General features: G+C 36.1%; 1 long non-coding RNA gene across 2 annotated transcripts; it reads left to right on the top strand.

The window, feature by feature from the left end:
* The first annotated feature begins 6,323 nt into the window (after window positions 1-6,323).
* Window positions 6,324-11,969, top strand: LOC130049824 (uncharacterized). 2 transcript variants are annotated; one of them, XR_008798170.1, is made up of 2 exons: window positions 6,324-8,566; window positions 9,220-11,969. It is a non-coding gene; the product is annotated as an uncharacterized LOC130049824 (long non-coding RNA). The 2 variants fall into 2 exon arrangements; XR_008798169.1 differs by having other exon boundaries at window positions 6,324-8,560.
* Window positions 11,970-12,927: the final 958 nt, after the last annotated feature.

Raw genomic sequence — 12,927 nt, forward strand, 5'->3', positions numbered from 1 at the left:
CATCTTGTAAAGTCTTTCGTGGTTATCATAACCAAAGTTGAATATCATATGTTTCAAGTAAATCATCAGGCTGTGCTTTGCGGACTGATTCTTTTTTAGCACGGATTCCTCCTTTAATCGTAGCATGAAAATTGTGTGTTCATGGTGGGCGTGGCCAGTCAGGAAGGGTTAATAATGACGGGTGTGACCAGTCAGGAGGGGGTGTTCATTATTCTTAGGCACATCGTCCCACTTCCGGTGTCTAAGTTCTTTGTGTTTCCTATCTCTTAACGTTTTAATTGTGGGATTTATAAAATAGATCACTGCTCCTTATCTCCATTTTTTTTTACTTAGTAATCGATTGGTCAGTCTTTTTTTCTGTTGACCTGTTGACTGGTTTGTCTGGGTTTTTTCTGTTGTATGAAAGGTGAAGATAACGAACAGTGATCAATCTCATAAATCCTATAAGCAATACAAAATAGATAGTTGGACAAACACGGGCCCCTGGACACACCAGAAGTGGGATCAGGTTCCTAGGAGGAGTAAACATTCCCTGTCGACCGGTCACACCCGCCGTGGGCCCTATATCCTGATCAGGTAACCGGAGTTATTCGTAATATCTTATATCTAGAGGTATCTGGTGTTTAGGAATTGGCCGATGCTTTTTGTTTGAGAGAAACTCCGAAAAGGATAGAAAATATATTGCATACATCATCTTGAAGATTTGTCACACACGACTGGTCGTTATAGTGGACACTGGTCATGGTTTAGTGTCCAAGGAATTAACGTTTTCCGATTAACTCATTACTTGCATGATTAAAGTTCTCTTCTGAATGCTGTATATCAGACTGTAGTACATCTAGGAGTTATCCCCCTTTAAACACTTTTAGAAGTTTTCCAAAATAAATTAATTGTATATCATGATGTTTGGAAATCATCATACTGTAAACATGGCCGTTCGTAACATTTTGGGGACATTAAATTCTTCAGACGACAAGTATAACGTACTGCTCTATCAATATTCATTATTGATAAACGAATTTTGAGACGATACAAGGTAATTCTTGTGGGCAGTCCATTAAGGAATCAACTGAATGGGACAGTTATGTAATGAATTAACTGAATTCAGGTTATTAATCGGCTGATGTAACTCATATTATCAATATACGTCAGGTTACATGAAGTTACAAGCACAGTGATTAAAGACATGTGAGTTGGATAACTAAGTGGTTGAATATAGATATATGAATGAAATAACAACATCATTTGGGCTGGACCGAAAATTGAACCCGGTATCCCTGTATTGCTAGTCAGATGTTCTAACTCCTCAGGTACTCAGGCGACTTATACATGAAATCATATACATGCATTACAATGTTATATTTTGATAGTTTAACAGATGTACATAATTACAGATAGTTCTAGATCTGTATAAATTGTATGGCGAGTCTACATCTGTATAAATTTAATTGTGAGTCGATAGTTGTACGAATTGTCTGTTGACTCTAAAACTGATTATTGCTTGATGAGTCCACAGCTGTCCAAATTAACTGATAAATGTACAGTTGTACAACTTACTTGATGAGTGTACAGCTGTACAAATTACTTGATGAGTCCACAGCTGTATAAATTACTTGATGAATGTCCAGTTGTACAAATTACTTGATGAGTGTACAGTTGTACAAATTACTTGATGAGTCTACAGTTGTACAAATTACTTGATGAGTCCACAGCTGTACAAATTACTTGATGAGTCCACAGCTGTACAAATTACTTGATGAGTCCACAGCTGTATAAATTACTTGATGAGTGTCCAGTTGTACAAATTACTTGATGAGTGTACAGTTGTACAAATTACTTGATGAGTCTACAGTTGTACAAATTACTTGATGAGTCCACAGCTGTACAAATTACTTGATGAGTCCACAGCTGTATAAATTACTTGATGAGTGTCCAGTTGTACAAATTACTTGATGAGTGTACAGTTGTACAAATTACTTGATGAGGTTACAGTTGTACACATTGTTTCTTACGTCTATAGCTGTATTAATTGCATGGTGAGTATGTAGCTGTATAAAGGGATATGATATTTTAGAGAGGAGAATTACAGTAACATTAGATATTGACATTAGTACAGCTAAAGGTTTGAACTCGCCATTTAAGTTTCATGAAAATAAGCAAATCTGTGTGAAATTATCAAATCGTACAGTTTTACTCTGCAGTTTTTGCACATGGCAACATTTCGATAGTGAAGTAATGTTATTGACGAAGAAAATTATGAGCATATAGCACTTCACACACTATCTCATTCACTTCACACACTATCTCATTCACTTCACACACTATCTCATTCACTTCACACACTATCTCATTCACTTCACACACTATCTCATTCACTTCACACACTATCTCATTCACTTCACACACTATCTCATTCACTATTGGTTACTAAAACTACAGACAGGAATTATCAAGAACTATACTTGGTATGCACGTTATCAGATCATTAAGGTTCATTTATATTGAATTACCATGTACTTGAGATATACTGTACAGTGTATTCAGTTTTTAAGCATTTGGTATATTCAGAAATAATCATTTGCAAAATATTGTATCCAAAAGCTCACAGCTTTCTACATATCCCAACACACTAACAGACCTTAAGTTCACATTGTTTACACAAAATGCTCACTGAATATTTTGAATGGAATAGTTCATACGGGTAATAGTAGCTGCAGATATAGAGCAATGTTTAACGCGGAGATAGATTTCTGTTATGTCTCCTCCTCAGACTTATTTGACATATATTAATTGATTCAGAGAGTGGAAGATTTGTATCCCTAATATTGTATATAGATCTTTTCTTAACATCTGTATTACAATTTCTTTTGCTTGTTTGTTTCCCTTCCCGATTGAACATGTTTACTTATGTAAAGATGTTACCATCTGAAGGTTCATTGTCAAATTTTCATCTATGTTGTCAGTCTGGTCACAGTGAGGGTTTTTTTTACCGTACCAACACCTACCACGGCACAACACCTCTATTTTAAAGTCATAACCAAAGGTCAATGACTTTCACCACGAAGCATCATCGCGACCTCAAAATTGGAAAAACCATAGACAGATTGTATGTACTTGTTTTGTTAACTCTAATTGTGCACTTAGCGATAGTGTCCGGTACAGTACAACAATCCTCTTCACTAGACTCTGTGTACTCATCCCATAAAACCTTCCCGTCACCACTTCCTGTTGATGTAAAGACCGTATTGTCGTAGATGAGTTTCTTTCCTCTCTCTTGTAAAAGATTGTGTCACCACTTCCTATTGTTATGAGGACTCTGTTGTTGTCAAAGTGTTTCATTCTCCCCTGTTTCTTGTACAATAAATGTGTTTTAATTGATATCAATAGTTTACAGTTCATCTTATCTTCAGTATTACTGCTAATAATGCATTTAGAAATCAAGAAAAACGACCGCCAGGGGATACTTCCTCCTCCTGGACACATGATCTCACCTCTGGTGTGTCCAGGGGTCCGTGTTTGTCTGATCTCACCTCTGGTGTGTCCAGGGGTCCGTGTTTGTCTGATCTCACCTCTGGTGTGTCCAGGGGTCAGTGTTTGTCTGATCTCACCTCTGGTGTGTCCAGGGATCAGTGTTTGCCCAACTAGCTATTTTCTTTTGCTTATAGGAGTTATAAGATTCATCACTGTTCGTTATTTTCACATTTCAATGATTGATTGATTGATTGAATATTGTTTATCGTCCCTCTGTAGAATATTGCACTCATATGGAGACGTCACCACTGCCGGTGAAGGGCTACCAAATTTAGGCCTATGCTCGGCGCTTATGGCCATTGAGCAGGGAGGGATCTGTATCGTACCACGCCTGCTTAGACAAGGGATCTCGAGTTTTGCGGTCTCATCCAAAGGACCGCCCCATTTAGTCGCCTCTTACGACAAGCAAGGGGGTACTGAGGATTAATTCTAGCCCGGATCCCCAGAGGAAAGAGAAAATATTGTTTAATACAGTTTGTAGATTTAGATTTTGTTTCACTGGCAAGTTCATTTATAATCGGAAGTCGGGGACATGTACTTTTCTGTACAAAACGTTAACGATGTGCATACATCTAATTGTGTAAGACAGGGCTCTTAAATTCCATATACATAATTGTTATCACGGTTTTTGACATTGACCTTGGAGTGTGACAAACTTGTAAGAAAATTTCAGATAGAGAACATGTCCTTATTACGTGTGGTATGGCTCTAATGTTTCAAATATGTATTTCTTTTAGCACGACCTTTCATTTTATATCATGTTTTGACCTCGTGACGTTGACCTTGGAGTGTGAACTACTTTAAGTAAAACCAAAACCTCGCTTTCTTGTCTTCCTTTATAAATATTACAAAATAAGTGTCTAGGTAACCAAAACAGGTGCCGAATTGACCATTTTCTGATGCCAAGTTCACAAGGCGCCCAGATAAAAGAGTGTCGAATTCATTTTTTCATTTAGTGTCCGTTCACCGGGTGCTAACTTTATGTGCCCAGCTGTCTCGGTAGATATATACGGTTCAGTAATTTTACTATTATTTAACCATTTCTTACACTTCAAAGATGTCAACACTTTTTCATCCTTGGAAGGACTAATAATGATAAACGCCTGAAACATTGTACTTTATATATCGTTCGAAATTAATTTTAATTGTGTGACTGAACGAGGAATCGATCTCAGGGTCACATATAAAGCAGGAATGGGAAAGATATATGTTTCTATTATATTATTTTGGAATGCTGTGCAAAACAACTTCAAAATTCATTTAAGATGTGAGAAACAACATCGGATAGATATGAAATGTGAACATTTCAAAATTACATGCCGCATGTCTGTCACTTATTTCATATTTTGCTTTCATGTACCTCATCTCATCTCTCGTTAGGAACACAACTATGTTCTGGAGAAGAAGCTTACAGTGACACTTTATTGCGACACATATTACGGTTGAAAATCTCCACAGGTCATTTAAATTTTATGGAAATCAGGCAAACTATGTGAAATTTGCAGGTCAGAGCTCTCTTCCTCTAGTTTACATACAGATCAGGATTCACTTTGTGAAGTGCTGTTCTTAAGGCAGATAACTCATAAACACGTGGGCAAAATATCCGTTTGGTTTTTAAGAGTGTGCAAAATGAGAGCTTCATACAGTCACCCATTGTAAGTAGACACTTAAAAGACAGACGACTTTGATCAACAGCTTCACTTGGTATGCATCTATTTAGGTCATTATATTCAGAAACATTTTGTTATCAAGCTCTTGGTTCATATAGGACATTTTATTTGTTAACAGAGAACTGATAAGAACATGATATATTGAAGATGTAATAATTTACGTAATATTGTATACAACAAACCATATATTTCTACATAATCTGGTGCATTTTACTAACATATGTTCGGGTGAAAGCTGAGAGAATAGGATTGTCCCCGAATACTCGTTGTGCGCTTCTCATGGAGAAAGATAATTGTAGTTTGAGAGTGAATGCATTAGACAGAGCCGATAACGATCATTTTAACAATGATGTCTGCTGTGTCTTCTCTTCAGACTTTTTGACCTTTATTTTCTTTAATACAGAGATAAATGAAGATGTGTGGAATTTTCTATAAACATAAGCATGTACAGCAGAAAGGTCTCGATAACATATTGTTATGATTCCTTGAGTAGAAATTTGGACTCAATGGCGGGACAAAACCCGGCATATATTTTTTAATGTACATTCAAATATCAAATATCATTTTCTTTAATGTGTAGAAGACATTCTTTGCCTTACATATTTCATAGTGGTACGTACTCCGTTAACTCAGATAGTCGATAACGCCTGTGTGCGTCTTGTTTTACTCAAGCAAAGGAAGAATAGTTTTAAGTGAAGTGTCAAATTTTTTAACCTTTGAATGACGCTCAGGACCGCACTGATAAAGGTCATTTATCGTCTCAATGAATACTTAAACACTGGTAAAGGCCCTTTATCGTCTTAATGGCTTCCTAAACGTTGGTAATGATTCTTTTTCATCGTAATGGGTACCTAACCACAGGGACTTGGTTTTAAGGTCACATTCAAAGACCATTGACTTTCACTACGATAGGAACACCCTAACCGCTAAGATACTGCGATCTGTCCCCACAGAGCTAATCATAGGGAGATTAATGTACCTGGTACATCATAATATATTACTTGGTGATATTTAGTGATAGTTTCCTGTAGAGGACAACAATCCTCTTTATCAAGCTTTATACCCTCATCACCACTTCCTGTCGATCATGAGGGTTTTGTTGTTGTAGATTTTATATTCTGTTTTACTGCTGATGGTGCATTTCTTTCTTTTAATGAATTGAAATGGTTAATGAAATTTGTATTGGAAAAGGAACGGAAAAACACTGGCCAGGGGATCAAACCCGGAACCTCGCCAGTACTAGACAAGTGCTCTAATCATTGATCTGAATAACAATAAACATGAGAATATTCGATGTACTGTGAACTGTTCTCACATCAGATAAACATGGAGGGATTCGATGTACCCCAACTTGTTCTCACATCAGATAAATATGAGATTTGATTTATTTGTACAATCGCATTCATCACTTAGAAACACTTAGCGTTAGTTTCCTCCATAGGACAACAGTCCTCTTTATCAAAATGTATGCCCTCATCCCCACTTCCTATTGGGGCTTCGCTGTTGTAGATTATATGTTCTGTTTGACTGCTGATGGTGCATTTATTGTATGAAAAATACTGTATTGAAATAATTAATATAGTTTGTATTGGGACAGGAAAACATTGACCCAGGAATCAAACCCATGACCCTGTCATTGCTGGTCAAATGCCTAAAGTACTGAAGTGTCTGAAGACCAGTAAATTCATAATGCCTAAACTACTGAAGTGTCTGCAGACCAGTAAATTTATAATGCCTAAACTACTGAAGTGTCTGAAGACCAGTAAATTCGACACCTGTATTTGTTATTAACGTGTAATATGAGTAGTGTCTCCAAAGCTAGAAAACACTGGCTTTAATTCCAAGAGGAAAAATCAAAACTACGTTTGCGTTACTTTTGTAGCTTCGAAGCCTGTGTATGATAGTTCTATCTGCTACTTTAGTTACTAATGTACTATGTAATATTATCATATATGGAACGTTCATGTGAAAAAGACATCCAATCGCGTAGATCTGTAGATGAACACACCACACTTTACTGATCAAGGATGCAGGGACAAACCACACATTGAACATTCTCTCTTTATTACCCTCGTCATCAGCTATCACCTCATCATACATTGTGTTAACAGGTATCTTCATTACACTGCACATAGCTATCACATCATTCTATCTTGTGTTGGCTGGGTATTTCCCTTTATACATAGTTATTTACACAAGAATACTCTCCTATTGGGAACACTTCTGTTTGGTAGTGAACAAGATATGTATAATTATAGATACTTATTCCAATTTTGGCCGAAGACGATTATACTTTACTTTATTGATTACTCATTTAAAAAATATTAATCAACAAACATTAAAATAATCAAGGGAACAAAAAAGTCACAAACACAACAGGAATACATATTCAGTATAAGGTTAGTATGTTTAATACAGGAATACACATTCAGTATAACGTTAGTATGTTTAATACAGGAATACATATTCAGTATAAGGTTAGTATGTTTAATACAGGAATACACATTCAGTATAACGTTAGTATGTTTAATACAGGAATACACATTCAGTATAAGGTTAGTATGTTTAATACAGGAATACACATTCAGTATAAGGTTAGTATGTTTAATACAGGAATACACATTCAGTATAAGGTTAGTATGTTTAATACAGGAATACATATTCAGTATAACGTTAGTATGTTTAATACAGGAATACATATTCAGTATAAGGTTAGTATGTTTAATACAGGAATACACTTCAGACCATGGTATCATACCTAGAAAATCAGAACATGTATGTTTCGTCCGGAAAACCATCTCAAACCATGTCATCATATCTAGGAAATTAGAAAATGTATGTTTAATCCAGGAAACCATATCAAACCATGTCACCATATCTAGGAAATTAGAAAATGTATGTTTCATCCAGGAAACCATATCAAACCATGTCACCATATGAAATCAAATCCAGGAAACGATCTCGAACCATGGTACCCTATTTTGGAAAGGAGAGGAAAAAATTATTTTTGATTCAGGACCAAAGCTTGAACCGTGGTACCATCTTTAAGAAATGAGAAACTGTATGTTTGATCCATGAATCGACCTTGAACCCTATCTAGAGTAGGACAAAAGAGAATAAATGGCAGGAATAGGAACCAAAAATAGTAAAAAGTAAAGCTTATGACTGAATTAGGAATCAATCCTGCGACATCTGCATTACTCGTCACGTGCCTTACCTCTTATCCAAATAGTATATCGAAGGATCTGTACATTTTGTATGTACACGTGATTTGTCAAGGAATCTGACCATGTTGTATGTACACGTGATTTGTCAAGGAATCTGGCCATGTTGTATGTACACGTGATTAGCGGAGAAAGGTACACGTGAGTATACGTGTAAGGTGTATGCATGGTATGCATGGTGTGAACATGGATTGAACATGGTGTAATCTATATACAGAAATCTTCATATTTTGGTACATGTAAAACTTATACATCCGTATCTTCAAGCTAGTAACGAAGTACTTAGCTACTGGGCTGTAGAGACCCTCGGGGACTAACAGTCCACCAGCAGAGGCCTCGACCCAGGGGTCATAATGTAAAACTTATACGGTACCAATTTTGATGCACCAGATGCGCATTTCGACAAATTGTGTCTCTTCAGTAATGGTCAACCGAAATGTTTGAAATCCGAAATAAAAATGAAGTTTTAGAGCTATTATAGGCAAAAACAGTGTGCCTAAAAAGTGAAGTCAAATTCGTTCAAGGATAAGAGCTATGCGTGAGGGAGATAATCCTTAATTTTGAAATGAAATTCTAAATTTTATAACAGCAATTAATATGCATCCGTATTTTCAAGCTAGTAACGAAGTACTTAGCTACTGGGCTGTAGAGCTCATCTGGTAAGTTGAGGAATCCAGATATAGGGTGTAGATTCTAGATACGGCGAGTGTTTACTCCTCCTAGGCACCTGATCGCACCTCTGCTGTGTACAGGACTCCGTGTTTGTCCTACTCTTTATTTTGTATTGCTTGTAGGATATGGAGGATATGCTTAAGAATCCACTTATTTTGGAATGCGCGTGGTATGTTGAGGAATTGGGACATGTTGGTATGTACACGTGGTATGTTGAAGAATTGGGATATCTTGGCATGTTGAGGAATTAAGACATTTCGTATAAACACGTGATATGTTGTTGAATATAGACATATTGATTTGTATAAGTGGTATGTTTAAGATTCTGGTCATGCTTTATATGTACACTTGATATATTGAGGAACCAGGACAGATTGTATGCACACACGATCTGTTGAGAAATTTAGTTGTGAACACACATTCTATGTCTGGGGATCTTGATATTTTGTTATGGTTAATGTGTATATTACGGAATCTTAACACGTCTGTATGCACACGTGATATGCTAAGAAATCTGAATATTCTGTATGTACACGTGGTATGTTGTATGTACACGTGATATGTTGTATGTACACGTGGTATGTTGTATGTACATGTGATATGTTGTATGTACATGTGATATATTGTATGTACATGTGGTATGTTGTATTTACACGTGATATGTTGTATGTACATGTGATATGTTTTATGAACACGTGATATGTTGTATGTACACGTGGTATGTTGTATGAACACGTGATATGTTGTATGTACATGTGATATGTTTTATGAACACGTGATATGTTGTATGTACACGTGATATGTTGTATGTACACGTGGTATGCTGTATGTACACGTGGTATGTTGTATGAACACGTGAAATGTTGTATGTACATGTGATATGTTGTATGTACACGTGATATGTTGTATGTACACGTGGTATGTTGTATGTACACGTGGTATGCTGTATGTACACGTGATATGTTGTATGTACACGTGATATGTTGTATGTACACGTGGTATGCTGTATGTACACGTGGTATGTTGTATGTACACGTGATATGTTGTATGTACACGTGATATGTTGTATGTACATGTGATATGTTGTATGTACACGTGGTATGTTTTAGGTACACGTGATATGTTGTATGTACACGTGATATGTTGTATGTACACGTGATATGTTATCTTTCTGAGGATTCTTTTTCACTGGATATATTAAAAAATCTGGTAAACTATTAGTACTGAAAAAGTTTATATTTTCCATAGATAATCAATTATTTATGATTAAAAAATTGTTGTCAAGGGCAATAACTCCTATGCTGGAATTTCCTCTACTGGATGTCTATTATACATTGGTTACCCTAATATCCACAATTAATCTATACATATTTAGGAATTAGCAGTTGGTTTAAAACTGTTGACATTCAAATTTTGTCATTTCAACATGGTTTTTTTTTCTATTTTTATTATTATGTTTCATGAAAACGTGTGATTTTCTGATGTTGACGTATACTTCTGTTTTTGTATGTCTGATATCTTTAAAAAGGTGGCAACATATACATTTTCTTTGGTTATTAATTGAATTAAACTATATTGAGTGGAAATTAATAAAGTTTGTCCACTTTTAACCATTAATATTGATAAATCACATGAGGATGGAGCTACCTTAAAACTGACTATACGCAGAACAAGCTCTAACATATCGAATCAGTTGAGAGATACAAACACCATATGCAGTAATGGCATATTGCTACATAGATATGGGAAGTTGATGATGGAGAAGGTGAAATCATCCCGTTTGTCATAAAGTTGAGTTGTCAGTTTGCGTTAATGTCTACTTTCAATAAAATATCTAAGTATGAAGCAGAAGTGGACGACTGTGTGGTGTCTTTTATTGATTAATGTTTAGGAATCTGGTCATGTTTGTTTACTCTGTTTTGAGAAATTAAGACAGCTAGTATCTACACGTGGTATGTTGAGATAGCTGGATAAGTTGAATTCATACGTGGCGTGTTGAGGTATGTTGACGTGTATGTGCACATGGTGCGTTCAAAAGTCTAAACATGATTTGTGTTCACGTGGTGCGTTTAAAAATATTTACATGTTGTGTTTACATGTACATATGTTATGTTGAGGAATCTTAATATTTCGGTGTGTAGATGTGGTATGCTGTAGAATGTAGACATGCTGTGTGTACAGGTGGTATGCTGAAGAATATAGACATGATGTGTGTACACGTGGTATACTGAAGAATATAGACATGATGTGTGTACACGTAGTATGCTGAGGAATGTAGACATGATGTGTGTACACGTGGTATGCTGAGGAATGTAGACATGCTGTGTGTATAGGTGGTATGCTGAAGAATGTAGACATGCTGTGTACACGTAGTATGCTGAAGAATGTAGACATGCTGTGTGTACACGTGGTATGAAGAATGTAGACATGCTGTGTGTACACGTGGTATACTGAATGTAGACATGCTGTGTGTACACGTGGTATACTGAATGTAGACATGCTATGTGTACACGTAGTATGCTGAAGAATGTAGATATGCTGTGTGTACACGTAGTATACTGAAGAATGTAGACATGCTGTGTACACGTGGTACGTTAAGAAACTCCGACACATTGTATATACATGTACGTGGTACGTTAAGAAACTCCGACATATTGTATATACATGTACATGGTATTTTGCAGAATAATGATATAGTGGCATGCATCCTTGGTAATTAGAAATGTTTGTATTTGTTTGTATATACACATAGTATGTTAGAAATTTAAATAGAATATATATATACACGTGATATGTTCCTTCGTTAGTTGACCTGTTTCTATATTCATATGAACTAGAATTTATTAAAAAAAAAACTCTAAGTAAGAAGAAATTGCCTTGGCCTTCAATTCGACATTTAAGAAATAAGGTATAATTTTAGAATATTTATCGGCATATAAATACGGGTTGGTCACGTAATCAAATTTGGGCTTCATGGAAAATTTGATCACGTGCCAACCCGTATTTATATCCCGATAAATATTTTAAAATGATACCTTGTTACTTATATTTACATTTTTGATCGGTAACATTGCTGAATTGTGTTAACAACACGGTTCCATACATTTCACATTGTTGACTTGCACAACGAAACGTCATATATGTTCAAAATGACGACAACGCAAAACAAAGTTCAATCAAATGAAGAACTGTTTTAATTATTAAGACGCTAAAAACCAAGTATTTCAACATGCACATATACATTAACTCGGGAGTATATAAAAGAAAACTCTTCCATATGTCTAATTTTAGGGGGGGGGGGGATATGATTTAAACGGGGGTGCGCAAGGTTACATTTACAGTTGTGATGCGCTTTCACATTTGAAAAGTGAAGACCGACTTTGAAAGATATTCTGTGGATATTACGGAGTTAACAGAAGACTGAGGTGAAGGAACATGAAGAACAGGGCGGCAGACTTCAGGTGTAGGCAAATCATTTATAGACAGGATAGAGGACGCAGCTCAAATGAATCTCCGGAAAGAACTGAACATCGCAGATAATGTGGAAGTGCACGAAGGTAAGGAACGGTTTGGATTTGGATATGTAATTGTTGACAAACATGAGCTCACTGAACGCTTCTTTTGACTCAATAAATTTCTGTGATAGGTTTTTAACGACGCCTCACTTCGATGTCCCGACTAAAACTTAGAAACCGACATCGGCTTCTGTGGCACGGAGGCAGGGCAGTGTGTAAGTTTTAATGCACTTTGACGACTTATCGGCCATACATCCTGTGAATTACCTTTTTGCTAGAGCCTAATGTCATCGTCTAGCAGTAGGTACAATTCTG

This window comes from Ostrea edulis, chromosome 8 (genome assembly GCF_947568905.1).
Source record: "Ostrea edulis chromosome 8, xbOstEdul1.1, whole genome shotgun sequence".
NCBI lineage: Eukaryota > Metazoa > Mollusca > Bivalvia > Ostreida > Ostreidae > Ostrea > Ostrea edulis.